Here is a 26,739-nt window from a genome sequence, read left to right as displayed (position 1 = left end):
TACATTTCTTTGCTTGTCTCAAGCTGCTTTTGCCTGAAGGGCAAATTCTGGATGAGGGGGCACATTTCCCAAGTAAGTCTTTCCCACTCACAGTGGGATTACTGGCTGGTTCCAAACTGCCCTGGAAAATGGACAATGGAGGGGTCAAGAAGGGTACTAAGAGTTTCTTCCACAGCTTCCCAAATCTGCACTATCTTGACCTGCCCAGAAATTGCAGCCCTTCCACTGTGTTCTGCAGCTCTGAGGAAGCGTACTGTCTTTAAGTCTCTTCCACCACTGTTGTTTGGGGCAGGTTAGAATGATGGTGACCCTCAGAGCTAGGGCCTTAGTGTTTTGTTTTGTTTTTTACATGAGCAGGCACCGGGAATTGAACCCAGGTCTCTGGCACGACAGACAAGAACTCTGCCATTGCGCCACCATTGCCTTCTCCCTAGTGTTTTGAAGTAGCTGATCAGAATCTGTGATCAGCAATTGACCCGTGCCCTCTCTGGATCTTTGGGAAGTGGATATTTATGTCCCTTCCTGGTCCATGAAGTTATACCAGGAGCTGGACCCCACTACTGCCTGCCTTGGGAGTAGGTGTTGGGTGCCAGTAACTGCCTACAGAGAGAACAATTTACTGTAATTTACCCTAATTTACCATCCTTTTCTTTCCACTCTTCCCCGGATGCTGTACAGTATTTTACTGGACTCTGAAGTTTTAAAATAGCTGGTTAAGACAGCTTTGCCTGTTTAAATGTTGTTCTGATGGAAGGATTGGTTCTTGGGGTTTCCTACTCTGTCATCTCCCAATCCTGTGTTTTGAGTTTCTTGCCAGCTTTTTTTTTCTTTCTTGAGTTTTTCCCTGACATTTCTGGTTGCCCTTTTGTGTGTACTGTTCACTACACATATAATATTTGTTTTTATCCTACATATTTCCAAGGAAACCTTTCCTGTGACATAACTGGAGTGATTCTGAGCACAATTTTCAGTACTTTTAACTACCATTGCACTGAATGGCAAGCACCTTTTTTGGGAAACAGAAAAATCTCAATACTTATTTATTGAGTGAAGGAATTATTGCAGCTAAACTGATTTTAATTTTTTTAAATAAAAATAACTCCTTTTATTTGAGGCTCAGATATAAACTCTCAAGGAGGGACAACTCACATTTTAAACTGAGCTCTTTAGGAGTTCCTGCCTAAATGTGTTTTAGCTATTATGGATCTGACAGATGAACCACTTAGGATCAGATATTTGATGGACAGGATGTTCAGTTGGTCATGAATAATGTTGTGTTTTCATTCTCAGTCAGCCTTTTGACAGCCCAAAGATGGCAAAATTCTACCACTTTTAGATTTCAAAATAGAAAATGCATTCAACTTGTGACAGGCCAAAACAATCCACTTATGCATTTTTGTGCTGATAAATAGAACTCTGACTTTTAACAATAAAGATATCTTTTGGGAAACTATAATTTTGGACTTGTACTATATCTGACATCTAAAAAGGTTTGTATTTTGCTTTTTGAATTAATTCCCATTACTTTTATATTCATGTGGGTGAAAAATCTTCTATATGTTCCTCAACCTTTTTATCCTTCTGTTTTAAGCTTGTAATTGTTCTTGGTACACTGAAAATTGACAAGCTTAGACTCTTAGCTACTAGGGTTTCTTTTGTTTGTTTTGAAGGACTTATTACCTTTTTTTTTCAGTTTTAGTTGTAAAGAAGGAAGAATTTAACTGTAAAGTAGAAAACTGTTACTTCAGTTGCATGTTAAAATACTGTTCCCCAAAGAGTTGTTTTATTAAATACCTATGAATCACGTATGTACAGAAGGAGAGAAAAGGCGAGTTGCCAGTAAATATGCTTTTACTACTGATAAGAAATGAATACCTAATTATGTTGCCCTTCACATAATAAATAAACAGATACTTAAAGAGAAAAGTAAATCAGAAGTTAGAAGAAAGATTGGAACCTCGAATTTTTTTTTCTACAGCACACTATGGCCATATAATACTTCTCCTCATCTTACATAAATGAGTTTTTAATTAACTAAGTAGTACACTGCATGGCACAGCTGTTTCTAATTTGTATGCTGAGCATTGTTCAACAGGTAACTAGCTTTCAGTAGCTCTAGAAGTCAGAAGAGATTCCCAATTGTCTCCTCTAGTGCAGGTGAACTCTTAAAGGTTCTATCTGAAAGTGTAGGTCAAATAGCTTTCAACATTTAATTTTCAAGCTTGAGGCAGTTTATGTTTTCCATTAAGCAGGCTGTGTTCTTGTCTTGATGGACCAAATATGAATCAAAGGCGGAATAATACTACTTTGATTTCTTTTTGCTGTCTAGTGTTTATCCTAGAGAGTTCAGGACAAAAGTGATTCCTTCGAATAGTCCTTTGCTCTGAAATTCTGTTCTCTGAAAGTAAGATTACTGATTTCAGTGTGTTTGTACTGCCTGTTGAATTTCAATTGTCAGAGGTTTCTTTGTCTTGTCACTCTGCAGTTCCTCACTACAGCGTGTTTAGTATAGATTTTACTTTCAATATCCTACTTTGTATAATCTGTGCTTCTTATGTTTGTGGATTCCTATCTTTCATCAGTCCTGCAAAATTAACCATTATCCCTTCAAATATTGTCTCTTCATTTTTAATAGCTTTATTAGAATATAATTCACGTACTATGCAATTCACCCATTTAAAGGGTACATTTCATTGATTTTAATATGTTCACATGGTTATGCAACCATTACCACAATAAATTTTAGAACATTTTTATTGCCTCTACAGCCAATAGAAGCCCATATCCTTCCAGTCCTTTCCTTCTGCTGCCCTAGACAACCACTAATCTATTTGCTGTCTCTAAGGTTTTGCCTAGTCTGGGAATTTTATTCAAATGGTATAATACAATATTTCTCCTTTTGTTAATGGCTTCTTTCACTTAGCAAAGTGTTTTCAAGGTCCATCAACGCTACAGCATGTATCAGTGTTTCAACTCTTTTTATGGCTGAATAATATTCCATTATATAGATATACCACATTTTATTTACCCATTCATCAATGATGGTCATTTGAATTATTTTCAGCTTTTGGCTATTGTGAACAAAGTTGCTTAAACCTTCATATATAAGTTTCTGTGTAGATATATGTTTTCATTTCTCTTGGATGTATTCCTGGGAATCACATTGCCAGGTTTGGTGGTTTGAAGTTGTATTTATCCCAGAAAAACATATTCTGAAATCTAATTCATTCCTGTGAGTGTGAAGTCATTGTAAGTAAGACTTTTGAATGAGCCTACTTCAGTTAAGGTGTGACTCACCTTAATCAGAATGCATCTTGATCTTATTACCGGAGTCCTTTATAAGAGAGTGAAATTCAGACAAGGAGAGAGAAAGCCACAGGAAACAAGAAGGTGAAATGGAACCCAGAAGAGCAGAGACCAGGAGACACTGCAGCGTGCCTTGCCATGTGATAGAGGAACTAAGGATCGTCAGCAGCCAACCCCCGCATATCACAGTCTTCAGGGAGAAAATATCACCTTGATTTGGACATTTTCTTGGCCTCAAAACTGTGAGTGAATAAATTCCCATTGTATAAGCTGATCCATTTCATGGTATTTGCTTGAGCAGTCTAGGAAACTAAAATACCAGGTTATATAGTAAATCTATGTTTAACACTTTGAGGTACTATCATCTTTTTTTCAAAAGTTGCTGCACCATTTTATATTCTAATCAGCAATGTATGAGGGCTCCAGTTTTCCCACATCCTCACTAATACTTGTTATTATCTGACTTTTTTGATTATAGCCATCTTAAGTGGGTGTGACATGATACCAAATTTTGGTTTTGACATGCATTTCCCTGATGACTAATGATGATGAGCATCTTTTCACGTACTTAATAGCCATTTGTACATCTATAGAGAAATGTCTGTTCAGTTCCTTTGTCCATTTTAAAAAACAGGTCATTTGTCTTTTTATTATTGAGTTCTAAGAGTTATTTACATGTTCTGGATACAAGTCCCTTATCAGATATATCACTTGTAAATATTTTCTCCCATTCCATGGGTTATCTTTTCACTTGGTGTCCATGAAGCTCAAAAGTTTTATATTTGATGAAGCCCAGTTCATGTACTTTTTCTTTTGTTGTTGTTGCTGCTGCTGCCATATGTAATAAGGTTTTGCCTAACCTAAGTCCATGATCTTCTCCATTATTTTACATCAGTGCTTCTCTACACTGTGTGTACATTTGAATCACGTGTGGAGCTTTTGAAATTCCTGAAGCCCAGGCCATGTTCCAGATCAATTAATTCGGAATCTCCTGAGGTTAGACTCAAGAATCAATACTTTTAAAGTACTGTGGGTGATACCAATATTCAACCAAGGTTGAGAATCACTGCTTTATATCCCTCTGGGATTCAAAACAGATATATGTCACATCTTTTTATTTCATATTTCTTATCTTTTCATGTTTTCTATTTACTTGTTTCTGTGTATGACATTCTAGGTAACTTCTTCAAACTTATCTTCCTTAATTTTTATAAACTTCATAGATGACATGCAATATTTCATCAATTATAAGATTCTGTCAATTGAGAGATCCTTTTTTTGTACCAACAAGAAAGAGAAAAACTGTCAAACTGGCAACACTTATTTATTATTATTATTATTATTATTTTTGCATGACGGGCACTGGGAATCGAACCTGGGTATTCTGAGCCACTGTGACGTGCCCTGATAATACTTTTTATCACTTAGAATTTTGTGCATATTGAAAGAATTCTTTTAGACCTTTAGAAATTGATTTTTATCACATATCACTCGTGTATATCTAAAAGTGAAATGTAAGCAAAATAAATTGATTTAGATGTTTGTAAAACTATAACATTCAGACTTCTATAGGCCTTCATCATTTTCTCCTTAGGATCCCTGATGTATGTGAATTTCCACACAGTATTAATCTTTGTGCCATCAAAAGGACTAGTGATGCAGCATTTCTTAATAGAGTGCTCCAGTTTGTCTCTGGCATTTTCTTCCAAGCAGCTGACACTCATTTTGGAGGTTTGAATGTACATGCAGAGACCATGTGAGCTGTGCCCTACTGCGTCCTAGCTGTTGGTGATTTTGAGATGCATTACAATTTCAGAGATGTCAGAATGTCAAAAAAAAGTGTATATTTGATTGTTAAAGCTGCAGGAAAAGGTCCTTCTGAGTATCCAGTCCAGTGCTACTCAAAGTGCGGCTCCCAGTCTGCAAATATGTTCCTGGGCACAGAGACATGAGTACAGAAATTGAGAGACAGCATTTAGAAATTCTTTTAGCAATTAGCCCGAGTCATTTTTTCTTAGTTGAATCTAATGACAGAAGATTGGGGCTTGTATTCTGTATGTCTTTTATTTTTCTGATAATTTATTGGTTTCTTATCTTTACGAAAGTATCAGCCTGTGATGGCTTAAAAATAAAAAGTAAAATAAAATAAAAGTTAAATACCTAGTCCCTCACCAGTGACAATTTGAATAGCATTGATCTAAGTGGCTCTCAAGTTTTGGCATTTATCAGAATCACATGGAGGGCTTGGTAAACCATATGTTGCTGGGCCTTTAGAAGATTTGGGGAAGGAGTAAGAATTTGCATTTCAAAGAAGCTCCCAGGTGATGCTGATTCTGCCAGTTCATGTTTGCACCACTGCTTTAGATCACCATACTGCTGGAAGCAGAAAACTCATTGCCGGGGATTTCCATCTTAGTTTGTAGGACAAGACGTTCAGATGCTCTTTTGGAAATTCCCTTCTTTCAATCATCACTCTTATTTTTCATGAAGTTAGAATAACTTCTCTAAACTTCAGTTTGTTTAATTTCCTTTCCTTAGTCCACTGTTCAGAAAACCATTGACTTTCAAAACTGTCACAGTGTTGTCTTCAGAGTATAAGTGATTGTGTTGATTAGATGTTCACACTCTTCTTAACAGACCAAGATGCACATCCTATTTTTCTAGTGAAGTGGTGCCATGATTGGGTGTAAATAAGCTCCCAGTTCTGACAATGCTGCAGACAATCTGTTGGCAGCCTTCTGAGTTCAGTTTCTCAAGTGGCCCCAATACCCATGATAACCCTTTCCAGTGGTATAAACCATTAAAAATACTAGAATTCTGAGATTTTTGCACAGCCTTCTTGAGAAGATAAGAAGCTTCATTATGAAAAATCTGTATTGCATGTCCACAGAATGCTTCCCAGCATCAACTATTGTTATCACTGTCATCTTGAAGAATATATATTGACCGTGGAGACCTTGATAAATGACCCTTATTGGAAATTAAGATATTTGAAGGAGGCAAATATATTAATTATGGAGGCCACAGGCAAACACTACAAATTCTTGCTATATCCACAGGCATCACCTACAGCGCTCTGAATATCAGAGTACACCTGCCATTTGCTGAAGTGAGGATAATTAACATCTCCTGATCCTTGGTGTTGTGACGTGCTAGGAATGCTATTAGAGTTCTAAACCAGTGCTTCCCAAACTTCAGTGCCTCTGAATCATCTGGAGATCCTATTGAAAATCTGGGATGGAGCCTGAGATTCTGCATTTCTAATAAGGATGTCTGTGTTCTTGGTCTGAGGACCACACTTTGAGTGGGAAGATGCTTGCTTTTTTTTTTCTTGCATGGGCAGGCACTGGGAATTGAACCCAGGTCTCCAACATGGCAGGCAAGAACTCTGCCTGGTGAGCTGGCAAGATGCTTTTGAACCTCCTGCTCTCCTAGGGTATTCTCCCTTGCAAACTAGAAAGTGGGACAGTGGTGTAATCCTTCGCCTAGGAGTCAAGCATGGCCATCTAAGGAGATCATTGCTTGCATCATTCTGGTTCACTCAGTAAAATCATGCTTGCTCTGTGGGCAGTATTTACATTGGAAACCACTCCTTTTATGCCTATGTCCTTACAGTTTTTTTTATCCTCGTCATTAAAAATGTCAAATTTATTTCCATCAGAAAATGCAACTTGGAGAAAGCATTTTCAGGGAATTCATATTGGAGGTAATCACATATCATTATAGCAGCATAAAACCTCCAAATCCAAGGAGAGACATATGATACAGATTCTGTGATATACCATTAAAAGAGGTCTTCAGTAGGTCACGGTTTTCAATTGTAAACTTCAACTTCTGCATGAGATGATTACTGCTTTAGTAAATGATAATTTCATTGACTGATTCTGGTCTTAGGTGAAGCAGGAATGAGGAGGGATCTTATCAGACTTAAGTGCAGCCATCACTCACCGTGAAGTCGTAGTACGCTCATATTCTTAAGGAGCAGACAAATAACAGAAAATGATAGGGATTATAAGTAATCTATTTAGGCCTGATGGTGAAGGCTTGATTCCTTTTTTGGCCAAGTGTATCAGTGAACAATGCTTTTAGCTGCAAGTGGTAGAAAACTTGATTTGCAGAGGCTTAAATAGATAGGAGTTGTTCTAACATATCAAGAAGTCAGGAGTTAGGTGACTGATAGTATTTATTCAATGATTTGGTGATGTCTGGAGCCAGTGTCTTTGTACTCTTTTGCTTTTCCTGCCAGCCTTTCATCTCATGGTTACAGAATGGCTGTGGAAGCTCCAGACGTCATGTCTGTGTTGAAGACAGGAAGAAGAGGGAATGCTGCACAAGGCATTTCTGAACTTATCAAGGGAGGAAAAGCTGTCCAAGGAATCTCGAGAAAATTTCTCCTTACATTTATTGACCACTACTGTCACATGCCACAAAGGAGTCTTAGAAAGCTTGCAGTCATCTGGTCCACCTTGGAAAATATTGGCACTCTGTTAGGAAGAAAGAAGGGAGAAATGTGCATTGGATAGACAGCTGTGTGCCACACTAAAAGTAACTAGAAGTAAAATTTCCCTGCCTGTTACGATTAAACTGTTTTTCTTTTCTTAGCAGAATTTACTCTTTGTTACTACGCAATGGTGTGTGTGAGTGAAGGAGGGCTGGTAGCGAATAAAAGCAAAAGTCAAACAGCTGTTTAACATCAAAACTTCACTCCCCCTGAGCGATAACTATATATGCTGGGTTTTGAAGATATAATTATCTAAATGACCTAATTTCACCTAAAATAGATCACATTTGCACGTAAAACATTTTGTAAATTCACCAAAAGAATTTCCAAAATTTTAAATATGGAGACCCTTATTCTGTAGATCATTAGAAAATATAAATACTAAACAGCTTGTGTTGTCAGCTTAATGAATTCCTAATGATTTTGAAAGAAAACCCTTTGCTATTAAATATAATTAAGATGTCTCTTGGGTCACTTTAAGATTCAGGTCTTCATGAGGTATAGTCAATAACGATGAAGAATGAAGCGCATGGAACTTGAAAATAGAAAGTATATTCATTTAAAAAATATTTTTTTTATTAATTAAAAAAATATATTTTTTGGTCATCGATGCTATTCTAATTAGATAAAAATTAAATTTATTTAAAAATTTGTGTGGGTTTACAGAAAAAGTCTTATATAAAATGCAAGGTTTCAATATACCACCCTGTTATCAACATCTTATGTTAGTGTGGTATATTCATTACAATTTATGAAAGCACATTTTTATAATTGTACTATTGACTATAGTCTATGGTTTAACTTAGGATGCACTGTTTGTGTTGTGCAGTTCTTTGCGTTTTTTAAATTTATTCTAGTAATATATATACAACCTAAAATTTCCCCTTTAAACCACATTAAAATATATAATTCAATGCTGTTAATTACATTCACAATGTTGTGTTACCATCACTACCATTGCCAAAATGTTTCCACCATCCCAAATAGAAACTCTATACATTCTAAGCCCTAGCCCTATGCCATCCCCTGGTAAATTATATTTTAGATTCTGACTCTATGGGTTTGATTATTCTAATTATTCCCTATTAGTGAGGTCATACAATATTTGTCCTGTGGTGTCTGACTTATTTCACTCAACGTGACGCCTTCAAGGTTCAAGCATGTTCTTCCATGTATCAGAGAACTTCATTCCTTTTCATTGCTGAGTAATATTCCATTGCGTGTCTATTCCACATTTTGTTTAGCCATTAATTGGTTGATGGATACTTGTGTTTCTTCCATCTTTTGGCAATTGTGAATACTGCTGCTATGATCATCAGCATACATAGATCTATTCAAGTCCCTACTTTGAATTATTGTGGGTATATACCTAGAAGTGGGATTGCCAGATCATATGGTAATTCTACAGTCAACTTTCTGAGGTACTGCCAAACTGTCTTCCACAGTGGCTGCACCAGTTTAAACTATCACCAACAATGAAGGAGTGGTCCTATTTCTCTACATCCTCTCCAACATTTGTAATTTTTCATTTTTAATAGTAGTCATTCTAGTGGGTGAGAAATGGTATCTCACCATGGTTTTAATTTGCATTTCCCTAATTAATAATAATGTTGAACATCTTTTCATGTGCTTTTGTCCATTTGTATTTCTTCTTTGGAGAAATGTCTATTCAAGGCCTTTACCAATTTTTTAAATTTGCATTGTCTTTTTGTTGTTGAGTTGTATTTCTTTATATATTCTGGATATTAAACCTTTATTGGAATATCATTTACAAATACTTTTTCCCATTGTGTAAGTTGTCATTTTACTTTCATGATAATGTTCTTTGAGGCATAAAACTTTTTAATGTTAATGAGGTCCCATTTATCTATTTTTTTCTTGTGCTTTGGGTGTAAAATCTAAGAAACCATTGCCTAAACCAGGTTCCAAAGGGGCTTCCTTATGTTTTCTTCTAGGAGTTTTACAGTTCTGGTTTTATATTTAGTTCTTTCATCCATTTTGAGTTGATTTTTGTATATTGTGTGAGGTAGTGGTCTACTTTCATTCTTTTGTTAAAGGACATCCAGTGTTCCTGGCACCGTTTGCTCAAGAGACTATTCTTTCTTAATTAAGTGGATTTTTGACACCCTGGTCAAGAAGCAGATGGCTATTATGTGGGGGTTGATTTCTGAACTCTCAATTTGATTGCTTTGGTCTGTATGTCTCTCCTTGAGCCAGTATCATGCTGTTTTGATTACTATGGCTTTGTAATGAGTTTTAAGATCAGAAAGTATAAGTCCTTCAACTTCATTCTTCTTTTTCAAGGTGGCTTTGGCTGTTCACAGACCCTTAACCTTCCATATAAATTTGATGATAGCTTTTCTATTTCTGCAAAGAAAGTTGGTGGAATTTATATAGGACTGTACTGGATCTGTAAATTACTTTGGATAGAATTGACATCTTAACAATATTTAGTCTTCCCATCCATGAACATGGAATGCCTTCCCCATTTATTGAGGTCTTCTTTGATTTCCTTTAGCAGTGTTTTGTAGTTTTCTGTCTATAAGTCCTTTACTGGTCATTGAATGTTTAAATAAGTATCTTTCTATAGATGCGACTATAGATTTGCTTTACATTTTTAGGTGAGTTTCTGCATCAACTAGAATTAACTAGACCTGTATTTGCCTTTAAAATTTTGCACACCATTGTGCCTAGTTGTCTGTTGTTGTTGTTGTTGTTGTTGTTGTTTTTCTCATTTAGCCTCATTAAAACAATTTACTTACTAGGTATTATGGTTAAGCTCATTTGTCAACTTGGCCAAGTGATGGTGCCCAGTTGTCTGGTCAAGCAAGCACTGACTTAAATGTTAGTACAAGGACATTTTGTGGTCAGTTAATAAACCAGAAAGCTGGTTTATTAAATCATCAGCACACTGTTTGCATCCATTGCTGATTACATCAGCAGTCCTCCAAGGGAAGTGTCCCCCACAGTTAGTGACATTTAATCAGTTAAAGACTTTAAAGGAAAAGTCAGAAGAGAGAATCTCTCTCTTCATTTCAGCTAGTCAGTCTCTCCTAGGGAATTCAGTGAAGACCTTCATCAGAGCTGTCAGCCTGGCCTAAAGAATTTGGACTCATGCATCCACACATACATGAGACACTTTTATAAAATCTCATGTTTACAGGTATCTCCTGTTAGTTCTGTTTACCTAGAAAACCCTGACCAGTACACTAGGAGTTAACACTTCCTTTGAAATAGAAGGAAAATAAAATTGCATGTGTGTGATATATTTCTCTTTCTCAAATAAAAAAATATTATGTACAATCAAAATCAGGTTTTTTGGCTTGGCTTTGTAGCATTTTGAAGGTGAATGCCTCATTTAATCCTCTTTCTCTGTACTTTCTGGCTATGAATAGCTCATACATTTTTATCTAGTCACCAGGTGAAAGGGAATGATGATTTTTGTTTTGAGGATTTTAGAATTTGGAAGAAAAATGGTATAAAAGACAAATTTTATATTTTTTTCTTTTTACATTTTTATCTAGTCACCAGATGAAAGGGAATGATGATTTCTGTTTTGAGGATTTTAGAATTTGGAAGAGAAAAATGAGATAAAAGACAAATTTTATTTTTTTTTCTTTTGTCTAAAGGAAATATAAGTGTTTCCTAGATTCCCATAGAAAGTTTAGTAGGAGATGGTGATCTTGAAAAGATATGAGACAGGCTTCTTTTGATTTTTCTTGAATCAGAAGATTAGTTCTTACTAGAGAATTCCTTTTCTTGCTTCCAATTGAAAGTGTAAAGTAACTGGTACTAGGATGTAAAGGATGGATAATACAGAGTCTTAGTGAATTGTGTGGCAGACATATTGTAAACTAGTATTTCAGAGGTTTTATGTTTACCTCAGAGTGACAGAGGTGAAGTCACAGACCTTGGGAGATGTGTCCATTGACATGGAGTGCTGTGTTCTAACATCACATTGCTTAACCTGCTCTTACTGACGTACTTGTAAGTGCTGCTCCCTCCTCTATATTTGCACAGAACTTGGAACCTGCTTTCACCCATAGCACTTGGCACATTGATTCCTGCGCTCTACCAGGGTTGAAAGCTCTTTGAGGGCAGACCCAAGACCTCAAACTCCAGAGGGCAAGGAGTGTGTCTCCTCTTGTTCAGCACCGTACTTGGTGCCCATTATATTGTGAATGAATGAACCACCCCACTGTAATTCTTATATTTAAGTTTACATCTCATTTTAAGATCCACAATCCTCTAAATTAGAAGATCTTATTGAAAAGTTTGTGCCTGGTTTTCATTATATTTTTCAACTTGTATTAAGAGACTGTGTAGTATGGCTTTGTAAGGTACTTGAAATATCTTGACCTTTTCTTTTCAGAGCACAATTATTAGAGGGGATGGTTTGTGCAGCAGTAAAGCAAAGAAAAAAAGTGGGGGTTGGGGAGAAAGAAAAAAAGTGTTGAGGTTGGCAAGCATGGACACATTCAGGTTTTAAATTAACTTTACACATTGCTACCTAAGAAACAGACAATAAAATGGGAAGCTCTGCTATTCTTGGGAGATGAAAATATTTTCTCAGCCCTATAAAATGAAGCTCTAATACTGAAACGATGCCAGCTTCCCTGCTGGGCAGCCTGCCGACATTTCACCCAGGCACTGAGTTCTTTCCCAGCTGCTCTGGCATCTGTGCCCTTCCTGCTGTTCCCGTTTTGTCAAAGGTTCAGCCTCCCCAAGCCATGCGAGAATCTGGCCTTTGTTGTACTTGGGCAGAGAATATTTCCAACATTTCAATTGCTCTTTTCCTGGTGAGCTGGAACAAGAGAGAAAAGCAATGTGACAACTGTGGGCCATTCAAGCCAAAATGTAAGAGCTGTTCTAAAGTTCAGCATCTCATCTTTGAAATAAGTGGGCTTCCCTCCAAGTCCTTCTTGCTTTGAAGTGGTAGTCAGATCTGCCTTTGTCCTGAGAGATGCTGTAGGAGATTCTACAATGATTTTAGCTTTGGAGCTCCTGTTATGAGTCATCTGAAGAACTTTCTACCAGAGACACTTAGATTGATTACATGTTATCTATCGTTGCATAATAAACTACCTCAAAACTTAGTGGTTTTGTTTACTATTATTGTTCACAAGTCTACAGGTCATTTGGTGTTTGGTTGATCTTGGCCAAACTTGACTGATCTTGTCTGGGCTTGCACATGTGTCCACAGTTACCTGAAAGGTTGGCTGAAACTGGCTAATCTGGGATCATGTCACTAATATGTCTTGAAGTTGGCCATTTGTCAGCTGGATTGCTGGGGATGACTGGATTCCAAGAGTGGGAATGGAAACATGCAAGTCTCTTGAGGCTTAGGTTCAGACACACCATCACTTCCACTGTATTCTGTTGACTAAAAGAGTCAATGGCCAGTCCAGTTCCAAAGGGTAAAGAACTAGACTCCACGTCTTGAGGGGAGAAACTGCATAGTAAAATTGCAAGGGCATGGATGCATGCAGAGAGAAAAAGACTTTGTGGTGGACTTTGCAACCTGTCACTGTGTGTGACATCACAAGCAGCATGAAGTAGTGTATTGTATATGGATGTATGAATGTATGTATTCAGGGTTCCAGACTTTTGGAAAGTGGGAAGATGTGTGTACAAGAGAAGTACAGAGCAGGTACGGAGGAGTTTTCCACACTTGTGCATACCATTTGCTTTTAACATCTCTCACTAGGGCTGCCATGAATAGTCACAAACAGCTTTCTTCACCTCACAGGTATCATGAACTACTTAGCCCTGCCCCTCCATAAGACCAGTGCTATATATCTAGGTATTAAATGTATGCAACTGCAAATTGAGGACAAGATGGACGTGGTACCATTTGCTATGTACTTTTACTATTTACTGTTCATGAGAAAAGCAAAAAATGGATAGAGATTATTCAACCCAATTATTAAGCTATGACAGTTTTGCTTTGGATATAGTTTCTGTCTTAAGATTGAAATACCATGACTCAACACCTGAGATTTCCCCCTCTGACCCATACAAATATGCAATCCGCTTAGCAAAGGTCCGTAGTGCATGTATTTTGTTTATTCAATTCACCCTGACTTCATCTTAGTTATCGTACTCTTATTTTTATTTCCTGTTATTCTTATTGTGGGCTCTATATGATGTGCACCTGCCCTTCCTGGCCTCACCTCTCTGACTTCATCTCCTACCTCTCTCCCCATCACTCCCACTGCCCCAGGCACACTGGCCTCCCTGCTGTTCCTCAAACACACAAGCACACTCCCATATTAGGGCCTTTCCGGGAGCTGTGTCCTCTGCCTGGAAAACTCTTCCCCTACACATCACTTTGGCTAACATCTTCATCTCCCTTTCAGGTCTTTGTTCAGATGGTACCTTCTCAACAAGGCCTGCACTGACCTTCCTATTTAGTATGGCACACTGCACTCCTCCCCCCCAGCATCCCTATCCCCCTTCCCAGCTCTACATTTGCTTTTTTTCCTTTAATACTGATCACTTTCTAATATGCTAGATATTTACCCACTTATGACATTAATTGCGTATTATCTGGACCTCCTCCCTCTGGGGGTTCCCAAGATTACCCCACATTTGATAATTTGCTAGGAGGACCCAGCATATAGATATGCTTAGGACTATGATTTATTACAGTAAAAGGATGAAAAGCAAGGAAAATCATCAAAGTGCTGAAGGGCATGAGGCAAAGTCTGGAAGAAACCAAACCCGAGCTTCCAAGGGTCCTCTCTCCCAGTGTAAGACACGTTTAATTCCTCCAGCAACGAATTGTGACAACACATATGAAATGTTGCCTACCAGGGAAGCCCATGAAAGATTCAGTGCCTCAAGTTTTTCTGGCGGCTGGACTCATAGGCATCTTCTATCACATACAAAATGCCAGAATCCTAGCAAGGAAGAATGTGTTCAGCATAAACAGCTTTGTTTGTACCAATTTAGGCACAGTGAGCCACTCTTAATTACAAGTGGTGGAAGTCCTCTTGAAATTCAAGTTCTCAAATGCCAGCCAAACTTGCAAAACATTTTTGCTATGTTAGCCCTGCACCACGATACACGCCAGCACCTATAACAGTGCCTGGTACATAGTAGATGCTCAATAAATACTTGTTAAATGAGTAGTCAAAACCCTGGCTCTTGGATGGATTTTTCTCTATGGCATAAAGGGTACACTTCTGCCGTCAGGACCAATTTTCTAACTTACACTCACGAGGTTACCCAAATCAGTAAGCCCATATACTCCTACCCAGAGGTGTAAACAAGCCTGGCTTCCATACCCTAGTCTGAATCTGTGATCATTTCACATGAAAGTCTATCTCTTCAACACGTCATGCAGTGTAGCACCTAGGAAAGAACTTCTGCCTCTAGAGGCCTTTTGACCAGGAGCAACATGTCCAGATTAACCTAGTTATTTGCTTGGTGAGGGTACAGGTCTCTTGAGCCAGCTTTCCCTCATCACCACATGTGTTTTTCACCCTCCCAGAGTACCTAGCACAGTCCTAAGTAAATGTTATATTGCCTTTAAACATTTGTTAGCTGGCTAAGACTGAAAACGAGCCTGAGTAGATCATTTGCTTTTATCAGCGTGGCTTGTTGTGACATTTATGCCAACAGTGTCTTAGTTTCTTCTTTTAATGTTTATTGTAAAAGGGAAAAGTGCCACGTTAAAGGGTCTTCTTCCAGAACCAGGTGCATTTCCTCCTTTTTCTCTGTTTCCAGATCGTGAATCATTTTTCTTTATGACTGTGTAAACTCTTGAGTTTACTTTTTATCAGTGACTCTTTATGTAGAAACCTCATTTTTCACTCCCTTCTCCTTCAATAATAGAAAGATGAAGCTAACTTCAAAACTACTTGTGTCAGGATTTCATCCCATCTGGACAGTCTATCTATTTTATCAGAGGTCCACTTGTCATATTCTGAAGATTGACAAATGGATGGAATCTTGTACTAAGAGTCAATAAAGTGTACCCTGCCCAGGTTTTGTGTCTCTTTTTTAAACTGTCCCCAGCTCAAAAATACTGAATTGAATTTACCATCAGGAAAAAAATGAAAGGTTTTCAAAATGAATATCACAATATCATCTTAGAATATAAATCTTACATAACATTCATCATCAAAATTAAGTTTTCATATCATTGCAAGAACGTAAAATATCTTTCCTACCGATAGAATATGCTAGGCTGGCATCTTAATAACAATTTTAACTAATGCTGGGTTATTTTTGTATGAGGAGGATGTTTTTCTGAATGTAAGGGGAATTAAGGATCTATTCTTAGGGCAAACAAAAAATAATTGCACATCAAGATTCCTGGACTAATCAAATGAATTAATATTTTGGCTAAGAAATGATAAGTTCTGAGAGAGAGAAACTGTCAGGCAACATTCACCAGCATCTTTAACAAATGAATTGGTTTTGACACAAATGTTTTAAATACTGCTTCTACCTGTTTTAAAGTATTTTAGTCATTTTGACAGGATTGGGTTAGCCTTTCCTGAAACTTTAAAAAATCTGACATGAAAAAGATAGAATCATATGCCAAGATATTGATGCACTCAGCTAGTGCTCTTGAGGGCAGTGACTTTATTATTTTTTAAAACTTGTAAGAACCTTAAAGAATGTCTGTCCCAAGTCCTTCATTTTGCACATGAGAAACCTAAGACTTAGAGAAGTGTGGTGATCCAATGAAGGTCTCAAAGTAAACTAATGGCAGACCACAGAAGAGAATTCAGGTGTTTTGACTTTCAGGTCACTGTACCATGCTAGTCCAATTTTTTGTTCTACGACAGTGGTTCTCACACTCCAGTAGGCATCAGAATCCCCTGAAGGGCTTATTAACACACAGATGATGGGACCCCATGGTGAAGTTTCTGGTTGCATAGGGCTGGGGTGGGACCTGAGAATTTGCATATCTAATAAGTTCCCAGGGGATGCTGATAGTACTGGTGGACCAGGGACCACTCTTTTAGAAACACTGGTTTAAGGGGTAAAGGGGATAGTCAGGAAACTAAGAATAAATGTGGAATTTTCTGCAAGAGTTTATCGATTGATTGATTGATTCATAGGAGCTAGTCCTGAATATATTTGTACTCAGGGAATGGAACGGTCTATTAGTAATTTTACTTTTCCTAATGCACTAGCAATTTTTACTAAAGTTTCTACTATCGCATAGTTCAACACAAATGGCTCATTAATTTCTTGCTTGACTGAGAGTTATGACCCATTGGGGGCTTGGAGAATGGGTGAAAGGGACCATAGCAAACTAGTGATAAGCAAAAACAAATCCCTACAAGTATTTTAGAATAATGGTTAATTATAAATATCTCTTCAGAGTCCAAATCCTCAGCAAGAAGTCATCAAATTACTTTTAGTCATCTTCAATTTCACTGCACCATAGAAAAAAAAAAAGAGCACCAGAAATGATGAGTGAAAACATACAAAAAATTCAAATAATTGAATTGACAAAGGGATCTGAACTTAAAATAGGATTTTAATTCTTTGTGTGTTTCTGTTTGTTTCTTTGTCTTTTGCTTGGGTCAATTAATAAATGAACAAATTTGTTGTCAGGAATGTGCCTTAAGGTTTCCTTGGTAGTACGGAACGGGAGGATTCCTTGATATTAAGATAAAATCTAAAAACTTAATTCTCATAGCTAGATTCTAAGCCCATTTCCTTAACATTCAGTTCATCTTCTCTTACGTCTTTTTATCCTTTTGCCAGCATTTTTTAAGTAGTTACATTAAAATGTATGCTTTGCAATGAATTGAGACAAAATCTGCAGGTAAATTAGCGGCAGCAGCCTTCTGTCTCCTCCTCCAGTGGCCTCCCATGGCTAGAAAGAAACATAATTTGCCTACCCAGAATCCCTTTTTCTTGTTGTCCCTTTCACTTTCATAGAAAAAGAATAATTATTCCTCAGTGGTCTAGGGACTAAATTAAGGTTTGGGGGAAAGCGGGGAGAAAAAGGATGGGGTGGGGGAAGGGAAAAGATCCCAGAAGGGTGGCTCTCGCCGACGACGCGCAATCCCCGCGGCGCATCCGACAATCCTGGCGGTCCAGCCAACCACTGTGACAGCGAACTCTCCGCTAGTCAGGGTGGGAGCCGGGGCCCGGTGCATGTCGCAAAAACCCAGAATCCGGGGCCGCGGTAGGTCCCAGGTCGACAGGAAGAGGAACTCGGGCCGCCCGGAAAGGCAGCCTCGATGACGACGAGGCTCCGAGCACCTCCCGTGGGGCAGGCCGCTGGCAGAAACAATGTCCTCTGGCCGGAGAAGAATCTGGACCTGAAGGTAGCTGAGCTGGTCCAGTTCTTGCTGATAAAGGACCAGAAGAAGATTTCAAGCAAGCAAGCCGATGTCATGAAGCGTGTCATCGGAGACTGCAAGGACATCTACCTTGCCCCTCTCAAGTGCGCCTCCGAGAGCCTGCAGTAGGTCTTTGGGTACAGGCTGCTGGAACCTGAACCCCAGAAAACCTATATCCTGAGCAACAACTCTGAAGCTCGTGGAAGAGGATGCCCACATGCGGGGCCTCCAGGGCCCGGCCTCCACCGGTCTTGTAATGATCATTTTAGGGCTCATCTTTATGAAGGGCAGCACCATCAGAGACGGAAGTCTGGGAATTTCTGCCTCGGTTAGGAGTGTACCCCAGTAAGAAGCATTTAATTTGGGGGAACCTCAAGAAACTCATTACTGAAAAGTTTGTGCAACAGAGTTATTTGGTGTACAGGAAGATATCCGACACTGATTATGAATTTCAGTGGGGCCCACACAGCAACCTGGAAACCAGCAAGATGAAAGTTCTTAAGTTTGTGACCAAAGTCCATAACCGAGACCCCAGGGACTGGCTATCACTGTACCATGAGGCTTTGGCTGATGAGGAGACCAGGGCTGGACCATTAGCCCAGACTTCTTTTGAAATCTGCAGCAGATTCAGAGGGGTTCCTGGTGGAAGGATCTGGAGCTTAGAGGTAAAATGCTGAAGGGATGAAGTATATTTCAGAAACACTTAAATGTGTGAAACTTAGAATATGCTTGCAAAGTTCTATTCTTTTAATAGTCTGTTAAATTACTTGGTTACAGGTTTACATTTACAGAAGATTAGAAAAGGATTTTAAAAATTGTCTTCATTTGTTTTACTGTCTGTATTTTGTGGTATAACAATTTTGCTAACTTTTAAAAACTAATTGGAAAACTTTGTGGTGTGATCTGAAACAGATATGTAAGAAAGAACACAACAGTAAATTGCTTTGGTGTCAAGAAATTAAAAGCAAAACATCATCTGCCTTCTCAGGTACTCTGTAGGGAAAAATAAAAGTCTTTATAAATTAAAAATATACTTGCCTACATCCTTATTATCTTAATGCAACAATTTTATTTGTATATATTTTCTATTTGTATAACTGTTTTACATGGTTTCAAACAATATACATTATTGTGTTTCCTCTGGGCAATTTTTATCTTTTTATGTAATGTTTATAATTATTACTCAGCTCTATTGCTGACCATTTAGTTTTTATCTTTTTCTTTTTCTTTTTTTGCTATTATATTTTTTAAGAAAAGGAAAAATGGATGGATTCTGGGCTTGAGAGAATGTTGGTGCATAAAACGTTCTGAAGCAGCTGTGAAAGATAAAGGAATTGGAAAATGGGGAAGGGGTTTGAGAAGTATTATTTTCCTCATGAATACATTTCTATTATTGTACTTTGAGAGACTTGAGCAAAGAAAGGAACTGATTTTTTATTATCTGTAGCTGCTGAAGGAGGTATTGCTCCAAGATTAGACCACATGAGTCCTTCAATTTATTAAGTTTACCCAAAGTATCTAAGACTCAGTCTCTGCTCTAATAAAATTTGTTTGCCAGAGGGAATCAAGAGACGCTATGGAAACTTGTTTTACAAGGGAATGGGGTGGATAGGATAAAAGGAACACTACACATATCTATCTATCAATTAATCAATATTTATAGACACACTGAAGCTCTGGCAGATGGTGAGATGGGAAAATTTCCCTACTGTTACAGTAGAACTAATGGAAGAGGTAAGGGCATAGAAGTCCAGGGGAGAATTTGAAATTGCAGGCATCATAAAAGGGAAAATAAACAGTGACTAACAATAACAACAACAACAAAAAGGTAAAAACTCTGTCATCTTTCTATCCTTGGAAAACGGAGTCTGTTATCCATTGCTGCATAACCACCCTGAAACCTAGTAGCTTAAACAATAACAACAATCCTTCATTTTGCTCACAAATCTGCAATGTGAAGAGAATTTGGCAGGGACAGTTTTCTCTGCTCTTTCTAGTGTCAGCTGGAAGCACTTTCAAGATCGATTACTCACATGGCTAGCAAGTTGGTGCTGGCTGTTCATTTGGAACACAGCCAACACTGGGGGCCTTGGTTCCTTTCCACATTGACCTTCCCAAGGACTGCTCGGGCATTCTTACAGTATGATCGTGGGATAAAGTGAGCATCTTTAGCAAAATGCATGGCATTTCATGACTTTGCCACGTATCACTTCTTCTGTACTCTATTGGTCAAAGTGATCACATGGTCTTTCAGATTCAAGAGGAGGGAGAGTGGCAAGGTTCTAGAAAAACATGTGTGATGGACTGTTGTGGCCATTTTTGGAAACTACAGTCTTCCACACAGGGAACCTAGGCTGTGTCCTAGGTTTTAAATAAATGTTTATAATAGATGCCTCCGTGTTTCTCACCTTGCTTCTTTGCCTTCTTTTATCCCTACAGACAGAATGCTTGGCCCTTACTAAAAGTCCAATCCCAGAAACAACTGTAGTTTCCCCCTCATCATTGTATAATAGGCCAACTTTGACAATTTTTAAACATTTCAATCTCAGAGCTGCGAAGAAGTCAAGAAGACTTAGATAAGAGAAAGAGAAGTTGCAAGTATTAGTCAGAGGCCTTTCCAACCTTTGGTAGCCCTCCCTGACACACCTGGAAATTCAGCAATTTTAGAACTTCACCTAGTACTTACTGTATTTGCTACATATACGCCTTGCTTTATTTTGAGTTCCTCCCAACTACAGCCTGAAACAAGGATTTGGGAGCAAGTAGTTTTTCTGGGAAGTGATCCCACGAAACACAGTGATAGGGTGAAGAAGTCAGACAGGGAAGGGAGAAAAGTCAATAAAAGGTATATAAATGAATGGGCTACATCTGTGGGCAACTGGGGATCCATCCTACTGGGAACCTTTGATAGAGAGTATAAAACACACCTCCAAGTTTTCCTCTAGGAGAAGTTTAGAAATAAGGGCATTATCCACCAGTTTCTATCCCTCATTGTTTGAGAGCATTAACTCTGACACTTTCAGCCTGTCTCATGTCCATACGAAGCACATTCATGCAGCCAGAGAAAGGCAGAGGGACCCAATCTTTTGCATGATCAAATGAACCGCATTGCTGCTAGTTCCACCCAAGACAGAGAAGCAGAACACTGATCTTTCTCTCCTCTTCTCTCATGGGCACTACTATTCCTTATCCGTTTCCTCTGCTCCTTGGTTGTGATGGTTTCTTTGTTTTCCAACCCATGTCCCCATAGTTTGAGGTGCCTTCGCTTGCCTATCTTACCATAATCTATACATAATCCATCGTTTCCATGGATGTAGGCTTGTACTCATACACTCAGTTTGAATGAGAAAGATAAGTCCTGTGACAACCTTTCTGACATGGAAAGTGTAAGTGCTTCCTGAGTGGCAAGGTTCAAGGTAAGAGTAGTTATAGATAGGGGATGTAGGAGGTAAAGGAAAGGACTACATTTGCCAGTGTTTTTAAAGTGAAGCTCTGAGACCACCAGCATAACTGGACTGCTTGATGTAAATACACACCAGGAGGCACCAGACAGAGGGGCATCAGAGCGTAGCATTTGGAGCTAGAGTACCTGGGTTTCAATCCCAGGTGTGACCTTTGCTAAGTTACCTGAGCCTTGTGTGCCTCATTTTCTTCATCTATAAAATGCACCTAAATTATACATGATTGTTTGGTGGTAAAGATAGAACATGAAATGCACTTAGAATGTTGCCTGGCACACAGTAAGCATTCAATAATGTCAGTAGTATTTTTTATTATTATTCCTAGTCTACCTCCCAGAGATTGTGAATCATAATTTCTGAGGATGAGGCCTTGAAATCTGCATTTTTCCTTAGCCCCCTCATGTGATTCATAGACACCTTGAACTTTGAACACCACTGCTCCAAGCTGAGATGCAAGGAGACAGATCAGGTGATATCAAGACAAAATTGATTAACACTGTAACATCTCATTTCCCCTGCAACTTTGGGAAATGAGAAGTTTCCCATAATGAGTTCTCCAGATGGCTGAGACTTTCTTTTTTTAATCACCCAATCTTAAAATTTAAAATTCTATCTTACACAGAGTGTTCTGGAAACAGCAGTGTCAGAGCAATATTTTGGGGGTGCCACAGCATGTTCAGACAACCAAGCACGTAGTAAATATTTACTTGCTCTCTTTCCCTCATTGTAGTAGGTGCTGGGGATACAATAATGAACAGGGCCAAATCTCTGCCTTCAAGTGGTTCACTGTCTAGTGGTAGAGAAGCCAGGAAATGGTGATGAAACAGTGAGAGAAGTGGCAGAACAGTTGGGTGTTTTTAGCTTTATCACAGGGATGTGCTAGAGGCCAAGTGGGAGGGTAGCTCACCCTCATGCAGGGCCTTCTGAAGGTTTGGACTTGCTAGTTTATAGTTCTTATGTCTCTCCCTCGCGGTCAACTCACACTCCTTGCTTTTGTCAGTTTGTCCCTCTTGAAATAATATGCCCATCACCATGTAATGCCCTGCCTCCAATCTGTTATGGGCTGGAAACCAGATATATCTTGAACTTGCTGGAATACTGCCCATTCAGAAAAGCCTTCTCTGACCTTGCTGTCTAAAATAGCATACCCTCCACCCCCTTCCACAGCATGCATACTCACACTCTGCGGCTCCTTACCCTGCTTGATTTTTCTTCATGGCGCCTATCACTCACTACCTGATATCAACTGCTATATAAATTTTTTTTTTATGTTTTATAGTCTGCCTTCTTCATTAGAACATAATAAGTGCCAACACAGCAGGGACTCTGTTAGTTTAGTTCATCTCTGTATCCAGTACCTAGAACGGGGCCTGGTTCAATGTAGTATTTTAATAAATATTTAATGAATGGGTGATGATAATAGAAAATACAGTTCTTTTTCTTTATTTTTTATTGAGGTATAATTTGCATACACAGTAAAATGCACCCCATCTTAAGTGCTCATGTCAATGAATAATTTTCATCTGTGCACCTACACCAAGACATTGAGCATTTTCAGTATTCACCCAGTAGGCCTACTCTCAGCCAGTACCTCTTCCAAAAGGTACCACTCTTCTGACTTCTGTCACCATTGATTTTAGTTTATTCTTGCATTTCATATAAAGGGAATTATCTAGTATGTGCTCTTTTATGTCAGTCTTTTTTCTCAACCTTGTGTCTGTGCAATTCATCCATATTTTTATATGTAGCAGCAGTTCATGCTTTATCATTGCTTGTAACATTCATTGAGTGGATAATCTACAATGTGTTTATCCATTCTCCTCACATGCAGGTTGCTTCTAGGTTTTGGCTGCTATGGCAGTGAGTTTTGAGAAAGGCCCTGCAAGTCTCTGTGATTAAGGCTATGGATTTTATGGCAATTATTTTGGATGTCTTACCTCATGACCCCATTTTCTCATTCCTACATTTCTGGAACTCTTCCCACTCTTCCTGTTACTTCAGGAAGTACATCAAATTTGCAGAGTCCCTAGTTGACCTGGTGGGAATACACATTCCAGGTATTTTATTCCAAGGCCTAGAAACAGAATATTGATTATCTATCCCTTCTGATAACCTTTGCTTCTCTTTCTTTTTTGTCCTTGGTTTTTCTTCGGTTTCTGCTAATTTCCTCTATTAACTGGGGGCATCTTTGGTCCAAACCTGTTTTTATAGCAGTGGTTTTTAGCCATGACTGTGCATTGCAATCACTTGGGGATTTAAAAATATACCCATGCCTGGGCTCTACTCCAAAGCAATTAAAACAGAGCCTCTGGGGGTGGGAACTCGGTATAGGATTTCTTAAGGCTCTCCAGGCGATTCCAGTTGGCAATCAAGTTTGAGAACCATTGCCGAACACATCTTACCTTAGGAAATAGTGCAGAGGAGTAGCATCAACTCATCCTTTTTCCACCCCCATCAGGCAGAATCAATTTGTTTCCATGTAACTTACCAGGTGATTTTTTTTTAAATGCCATCAGCTTTATTAATCTCACAGAGAAATTTATATTAGAACTACTTGTAAATCAGGAAGTCAAAGAACGTGGCTTTTGCTTCCTCTATATTAGTCACTTCATAATGTCTAGAACAGTAATAGTTTAAGTTCGGTGCATGAATTACAATTTAGGTCCATCATTTAAGATCCAGGTTGTATCAGGGACCCGTTGAATAGAGTGGGCTAGGTACTTCGAAAGGACTACTATTATTTATGGTTATCTCTTAAAAATAGATGTCGTATATAAGCAGAATTAGCACCACCAGCTTATAAGTATCATGAGGTCATGGTTCAAGTTTCCAAAACACCTAACAGTATTTTGTCCACTGCAAATGGCATTTACTGAGTCCTTCCTATTTGGCAGTTAATGCAATCAGCACTTACGGCTCAATTACTTTTTATTCTAACCTCAACAATCTGTTACGTACTATGCCCTGTTCTAAGTTCTTTATGTGTATTCACTTATTTAATCCTCTCGACAACCATATGAGTTATTATTATTATTATTATTCTCATTTTATGGATTAAGGTACTGAAGTTTCATGCCACAGCTCACAGATGGTAACTGGTGAAGCTAGACTTCAAAAAGACTGACCTCAGTACCTGTATCTTTATTACTTTATTATCTACCTGCCTCTCAAACTTCAATGCGCGTATGAACACTGCGTGTATGAACACCCCAGGGAGCTTGTTAAAATGCAAATTCTGATTCAGCAGTTTGGAGGTGAAGCCCAAGGGCCTGCATTTTTTTTAACAAGCTCCCAGGCAATGTTGATACTGCAAGTTCATAGACCACCCTTTGAGTAGCAAGGATGTACACTATGAGATAGCTTCTATTATCATATTTGTTTCTAGGTGATTACTCTGAGGCTTCGAGAGGATAGCGATTTGACAAGTTCCTCACAGCAAATACATAGTGAAGCTGGAAGTAGAACTCACGCAAGGAATCTCAAAGGTGATTGCTTTACCAGTATGCCTGGGTAATGGCTTAGAAAATGGCTATTGAATGAATAAGTAAACTGAAATTTAGGTGTTATATCTAAAAGATCATCGTTGCATAGGCAAAGGTTAGAATGTAATGAGAACCCACATAATTATATGTAACTTTCACCTATACTTTCAGCCCTTAGAAATGAATCTAATAGCCTTTTCTTCACTGTGTTCTCTTCTCATGGCCTAAACAAGCTGTTCCAACCTTATTGTTAGTAGTATGGAACAAAAAGTAAACAGTTTTGCAAGTTTTTGTTGGGGATATCCTTCTGGGTATCTAACATTGCCTTTGATTTTGAAAAAGTAGTGCAGTCTGAACAGCAATACCAGTAGATATAGAGGTAACATGTTCAGAAATAATGCCACCATTAAGGTTTTTATTGATTTATTTTTTTCCATGGGCAGGTACTGGAAAGCGAACCCAGGTTGCCAGCTTGGCAGCCAAGAACTCTGCCAGTGAGCCACTGTGGCCTGCCCACCATTAAGATTTTGAAATCAATCAGCAAATAGATTATTTTCATCTTTATTTTAATCAAATGAAAGCCAATATTTTCACCAGTAGTCTTGATCCACGCTCAATGCAATAATGTGGTAGATGAGATTCAGGAATCTCATCCCATTCCCCACCCATCCCATCCCCCTCATGGAGTAAAGGCCCTCCTGAGAACGAGGCCTATCAGAAAACAAGACAAGAATTAAATTCAACTATTACACGTTCCAGGAAGGACTCTCTACCCACTACTCTTACCGCTCTGGATAATGTTTCCAACCAGATAATACCTATACGTGACAAAGAGGCTTTGCCTGGAAGAAAATAGGCAAATAATTATTAGATTATTACAAGAGGCACTTCTTGGTTCAGAGAACCAGAGGGAACAAAGTTTGTAATATAAAATATGTGAATCATAAAAACATATGACCCTACACAGCAGAAATCAGAGGTGAAATCTTTGTGTTTCTACATTGTGATGGGATCCAACGTTAAGAAAAGGACTTGTATCAAAGAAACAGAGCCAATAGGGTATATGTGCATGTGTGCATACATAAATACACATACACAAGTACACATACATATCTATGCTTAACAACTTATTAGGTATTAGCTCATATGATTGTGGAGGGCTGCCAAGTTCAAAATCTTTAGGGCAGGCTAGCGAACTGGAAACTCAGGGAAGACTTGATGTTGCCATCTTGGGCCCAAAATCTGTAAGACAAACCAGCAGGCTGAACTTCTGCCAGGATTTCACGCTGGAGTCTTGAAGCAGAATTTTTTTCTTCTCAGGAAACCTCAGTTCTTACTCTTAAGGACTAAGGTTGATTGGATGAGGCCTTTCCACATTGTTGTGAGTAATCCCTTTTATTTAGTCAAGTGATTGTAGATATTAACCTCGTCTACAAAGTGCCTTCACAGCCACAGCTGGATTAGTGTTTGATTGAATAACTGGGTGCTATAATCTAGCCAAATTAACATGTAAGACTAACCATCAAACGACTCTTGGCTGGATTGTATTGACTTAACATTATTCTGAAACTGTTACTTTCTCCTAAAAATGTCAATTGTTTTCTATTTATCACTACTGGAAATAAGAAAAGAGACCTAAAGATTAGCAGCTGTATTCACCTCACTCATTCATT

General features: G+C 38.4%; 1 protein-coding gene and 1 pseudogene across 1 annotated transcript in view; both read left to right on the top strand.

The window, feature by feature from the left end:
* Positions 1-26,739, top strand: part of LANCL3 (LanC like family member 3) — a 102,141-nt gene that overhangs the window by 24,947 nt on the left and 50,455 nt on the right. The gene's annotated exons all lie outside the window — the stretch shown is intronic.
* On the top strand, positions 17,936-18,736 carry LOC143671484 (non-structural maintenance of chromosomes element 3 homolog; annotated as a pseudogene).

The sequence above is a fragment of the Tamandua tetradactyla genome, chromosome X (assembly GCF_023851605.1).
Source record: "Tamandua tetradactyla isolate mTamTet1 chromosome X, mTamTet1.pri, whole genome shotgun sequence".
Taxonomy (NCBI): domain Eukaryota; kingdom Metazoa; phylum Chordata; class Mammalia; order Pilosa; family Myrmecophagidae; genus Tamandua; species Tamandua tetradactyla.
Note: the sequence above shows the minus strand (reverse complement) of the source record. Positions and strands in the feature narration are given on the sequence as shown.